The sequence below is a fragment of the Eschrichtius robustus genome, chromosome 2, assembly GCF_028021215.1.
Source record: "Eschrichtius robustus isolate mEscRob2 chromosome 2, mEscRob2.pri, whole genome shotgun sequence".
NCBI classification, from domain to species: Eukaryota; Metazoa; Chordata; class Mammalia; order Artiodactyla; family Eschrichtiidae; genus Eschrichtius; species Eschrichtius robustus.
This window is the reverse complement of record NC_090825.1, coordinates 93,746,061-93,752,060: the sequence shown is the minus strand read 5'-3', so window position 1 is coordinate 93,752,060 and position 6,000 is coordinate 93,746,061.

Here is a 6,000-nt window from a genome sequence, read left to right as displayed (position 1 = left end):
GGGAGGTGATGGTAACCCCTTACATGCACAGAGTGTGGCTGGGGTCAGGGGTGGAGGGACTGGCGTTCCCTTCGTGCATTGTCAGGGCCTCCAGGCTGACCTCTTTTGTGCAGAAGACAGGCCCGGACCTCGGCCTAACCTGGCCACTTCATCTGGGCCTGGGTGCTCAGACTTTTTGCTGCCCCCCTGATGGCTTCTTCTTTGAGCCTTCAATTTTCTTCACTAAGAGAAAAGGCTAAAAAGAGCAGACACTTATATCTGCAGAAATGTTACTCCATGTAAAAAATAACAACACGAATACATCTTACAACTTCTAGCCAGAATCTGTTAGGCTGCTGCTATAGCAACCCCAACAGAATAGATTCAACAAACCCCTACCCGATCCCCTGCCGAATCCATATACCTGACAGTCACCCTCCTAGTGAGGCTGTCTTTCTTACATTACACCCACTACGTGAAGATCCAAAGCAAAGAGACAGAAAATAACATCTTCTAACAATCTGCTTGTCATTTAGAAAAAGCTCCCTGTATAAATGTCATGGAAACAAGCTGTTCTTGCAGAGAGAAAAGAAGAAAGCCCTGCCTCACTTGCTTCCCTTTCCATTTTAATCTTCCTAATAAAAGGGTAACACAAAGCAAATGTTAAGTGTTTGAAAGCAAATACCCCTGGAGCCTGGCCGTGGTGTGGTTCAGCCGCGTTCAGCCTGCTGGAGGGCTCCAAGCAGCAGGGGCTCCAGATCAAGTTCTAGGTGAAGAGCAACTGACTGTTCAAGATAATGTCTTGAGAACACTTAGAACTCCAAACGCACTGATAGGAGACAAGGAATATTTTTCTTCTAATCAGGATCGAGGATCCTTGCTAGGATACTGGCTGCAAGGCCAACATGCTTCTGTTCAACTAACAAGCATTCACGGGCACGTAGCATGTAGAATTCACCAGGCTTTGATTCTTTGAGGGGTGCGCAGATAAACACGAGTCTGTTCTCTGTTCATGGGTGAGAGGTCTTGTGTGTCTCAGCTGCAGCAAGAGGCAGGGTGTGTTGTTAAGGACACGAGGAAAATGTGGAAACTGTCTGCCCAGAGGAAGGAGCATTTATTTTCAACTGGGATGAGCAGGGAAGGCTACAAGAGGAAGGAGTATTTGAACTGAGGCCCCCAGAGGAGAGGTAGCATTCTAATAGCCTTTGCACATATGAAAATGAATGCAGAGACATGCATGGTTTTGTGTGTTACGTAAGTGGGGTCATAATTCATTTATTTTCCAAGTTTAAAAAGAAAACTATAATACTATGCCTTGGAGAGCTTTCCATGACTGTATATAGACCTATCCCATTCTTTTTATTTTCTGTAAAGAACTCTTCTTATTATATCTGCCCCCTATTGACTATACTTTCCTTTTGATAGAATTGAGATATAATTTCAAACTTACAGAAAAGTTGTAGAAATAATACAAAGAACTTTGGTATAGCTTTTAACTAAATTCCCTAATTGTTAGCATTTTTTTCCATAGTGCTTTATCAGTCTCCCTTCAACCCCCCCACTCCCCCCCCCGTTTTCTGCCTCACGACAGGTGATATTTTTCTGGATCATTTGGGAGTAAGCTGAAGACATTAAGCTCCTTTATGATAAATTCTTAAATGTGTATTTTTTAAGAACAAAGCCTTGTCATTTATAATCACAATATCTTTAGCAAAATAAGAAAATTTAAGATTGATACAAAACTATTACCTAATCCATAGTCTGTATTCAGATTTTGCCAATTTTCTCTGTAAATGTCCTTCATAATTTATTTTTTCTCCTGGTCCAGGATCTAATCCAGAAACATGACTAGCATTTAGTTGTTATGTACATTCAGTTTCTCTTAATCTGGAATATTTCCTCAGGCTTTCTTTGTCTTTTGTAAAATTGACAGTTTTGAAGAGTATAGGTTGGTTTTTTAAAAAAATCAGTTTGCTTTTTTTGGGGGTCTGTGTCTTTGGACTGTCTGCTAGTTCCTCATCACTAGATTCAGGTGTGAATTTTTAGCAGGAATATCACACACGTGATGCATCCTCCTTATTGCATCATATCAGGAGGCATATGACATTGACCTGAACCATTATTGGTGATGTTACTTCGTTTCCTTGGTTAAGGAAGTGGTCATTAGGTTTTTCTTTACTTTTTTTCTTTCAACAGTAAACTTACAATTAACCCTTTGTAATTAGTAGAATAATGTATTGGGAGATATTTTGATACTTTGTAAAAATCCACACTGTTCTCCACAAACTTTCACCCACTATAAGGAAGAGCATTGCTTTTTTATTTATTAAGCGTGGATTCATGCATTCTTTTTCAATTTAATGGGTTATAAACTATTAATATTCAGTATTTTTGATGCTCCAGTTATCCCAGATTTATGATTTTATGATGTGTGCAGCTTCAGGCTGGCCTTTGTGCCGTTTATGTCCTCATGTTCTCACTTGAATATTTCTTACTCTCAGGCATAAGATGTCCAGGCTCATCTGAAACTTCCCTGCCCTACTCCTGGAATCTGCATTTCTACAAGGAGGATGGTATTCAGTGTTTAGCAGAGACTTGTTTTAAGAATACAAGATTGGAGCACTAGGTTTGGGATTTTTTTTTTTTTTTTTCTTCTAGGTGTTTTCGGTAAACAGAATTAGGAAGCAAGCACACAAACATATGTTTATTTAAACATATATCTCTATCTATTTCTGTATCCATGAGTCCATACTGACGCCTCTAATTCCGCTGCAGTGGCACAAGGTTATTCCCAGCCTAATGCCATTCTGCACTGGTAACTCCCTTCTTCAACAGTGAGAAACCTGGTCCCAATAGATTTACTCATTTTCTCAACCTTCCACTATACAGAAATTAGTTTCAGAAACGCTAACCCATTCTACTGCGAAAAGCAAGCCTAATAAATTTCTTTAGACTGAGGTTACTAAAGGTCTGTTGATTAGTTGATACTGTACCGATGTTAATTTTTTTTTTTTTTTTTAATGAAAGCTTCTTTCTTTCTTTCTTTCTTTCTTTCTTTGGCTGTGTTGGGTCTCCGTTTCTGCACGAGGGCTTTCTCCAGTTGCTGCGAGCGGGGACCACTCCTCATCGCGGTGCGCGGGCCTCTCTCTGTCGCCGCCTCTCTTGTTGCGGAGCATAAGCTCCAGACGCGCAGGCTCAGTAGCTGTGGCTCACGGGCCCAGTCGTTCCGCGGCGTGTGGGATCCTCCCAGACCAGGGCTCGAACCCGTGTCGCCTGCACTGGCAGGCAGACTCTCAACCACTGCGCCATCAGGGAAGCCCCGATTTGTTTTTATAATTATACTCTGGTTACGTAAGATGTTAACATTAGGGAAAGCAGAGTAAGGGATATAAGGGAACTCTTGTTTTTTGCAGCTTTTCTGTAAATTTATGACTAGTACAAAATAAAAAATTGTAAAATATTACTAAGGTTATTCCCCCCTCAACACATGCACTTTGATATGGTTCTATTTTTCTTTTGAAATACAATGAGGTTTATTTTGTTTGTGTTCTGTTTTAGGGTTTTTTTCCCATATTCTTGTTGATAGAATTTTTTGAGCACAAAAATATTAACATGATTCAAAAAGTAAAAATTGTTAATAATATGCACGGATAAGTGTCAGCTACTCCTCCCCATCCCTTCCACCCTATTCCCACCTGTGCCCTGTAGGTGTAGTTTCATTACTTTCTGGCTCATCCTTCCAGCATTTCTTTTTGCAAAAATAGGTGTATTTTTCTTATTTTTCCTTCTTTTTATACATATATATATATACTGTTACATATATATACGGTTACACTTCGCTTTCTTGACATTTATCAGTAAATCCTGGAAGTCATTCCCTATTTGTTCAGGGAGATCTTCGTTGGTCTTTTATGCAGCTGCATAGTATTCCATTCTGAACAAACATTTTAAAATGTCAGCATTTACATTGTATCTGATGCTTTGCAATTACAAGTAATGCTATAATTTATGACCCTGTTTGTATATACTTTCATAATGTTGAAGTTAAATCTTCAGAGAAAAAACCTAAACGAAGGATTTCTGGTTCAAAAAGAAATCCAGTGTAGTTTCCTTAAATACTGTCAAATTTTCCTTCCAGAGGGTTGGACCCTTTGACATTCCCACCTGCAAAGTATTGAAGTGCTTATATACCCACTTCCCAGAAAACTAGGATGTCAAACTGTTAATTTTTGCCAGTTTAATGGGTGAGAAGTGGTATATCAGTGTAGTTTTAATTTGCATTTCTCTTATGAATGAAATGCATATCTTGTGATCTGTTTAAGAATTAGTTTATATCCCTTTTTGGTAAGTCATCTGTTTTTTGCCCATTTTTCTATTTTCTATCAGTGTTTTAGAACTTTTTCTCTCAATTTTAGGAATTCTTTCTCTATATTAGAGATTTTGGTCCTTTGTGATAAATGTTGCAAATATTTCTTCCAGTTTAATCACCTTCTTTTAAGTTTGCCTACCATCTTTTCTTCTATTGCTATGCAATAGTTCTTTTATTTTTATGTAGCCAAATTTATCAGTCTTTTATTGCCTCTGGAGTCTAGAAAACCTTTCATTATACCTAGGTTTTAGAGAAATTCATCCATGTTGTGTTCTAATACTTGAGTAGTTTTAGTTTTCACTTTGAGCTCTCTGATTCATTTGGAGTTTAATCTTTTGTATGATGTAAAGCATGGAACTAGTATTATCTTTTTAAAAATGCCTACCTAGTTCCTCCAGGTCATTTAGTAAAAAGTACATTTTTCATGTTTCTGTTAGTTCTTAGGCCAATTCTGATAATATTTATTTTTCTTGATACCATGACTATTAATTTTTGGTTCATTTGATCCCTCCAGGCTGAAAGGGATCTTAAAATCTACCACAACAATTGTTTTTTCTTTTATTTCTGATAGGTATGCTTTACATGCTTTGCTCTTTAGTGCATACAATTCATGTCAGCTTTCTCTTCAGTGATCAATCTAACATAGTCTTCCTTTTATAACTTCTTATTGTTTCTCTTAAATTCCATTAATCTGAAATGAATATTGCTACCACTGTTTCTGTTTGTTTGCACTAGCCTAAATTATCTGCTGTAATTTGGGTTTTAACTTTTTTCTATAATTTTATGTCTTTTGTAAAAAGCACATGGATGCATTTTGTGTTGAACTCAATCTTATAGTTTCTGTTCTTGAAGAGTATAAATTAAACCATCTTGTGCAATTGTCGGGCTGTCATGTTACATTTTACTTCGGACTGCTTGCTTTGTGCTTTCTCATTTTTGTGCTTTCTCATTTTTATGCTTTCTTGCTGGTGTTTTTTGTTTTTCCCAAATCATTTTAATTTATAGTTTTCTAATTATCAAAGCCAGAAATGAAAACACATGTTATACCTTTATTTTCATCCTTTTTATAAACAAGTTTTCATTAAATACTGTTGCAAAGTGTTTTTCCTCTAAACATTTAATCTTCAAATAAAATCAAACACTGCTTCTTAAAAAGCAGCATTTGGCTTTTTACTAATCTTTCAGGTCCTCTTTATTATTGATACAGAAAAAATATCCTCTTAATGTGATTCTTTCTAGAAAAGAGAGGGGACAGGAATCTAATGAAGGTACAAAGGATTTCACACTGGGGATATTGCCCAATCACTAGAAAATTTTTGTTACCTTTTCTTCTCCACTGCAGCCTGATATAAGAGCAATAACACCTTTGTTGCCAGTGGTCTCTGTTAAGTGAATTATAATCCTCACACTCCCTGAACATGGTTTAGAACATATACAAGTAATATAAAATTAAGGTTTTAAAGAGAGTAAGTGAAAATGCCCTATTGCAGTCATATTTAAGGGATGCCAAAACTTCCTTATAGTATATATTTTTCCCTCTCCAAATTCAAAAATAAAAATATTGGCTCACTTAAAGCCTTTTATCTAGTCACTGTCAGTTTTCTCTCTGAAGCACCGTGATTTTATCCAACAGAAAGGCTAATTTTGGACTT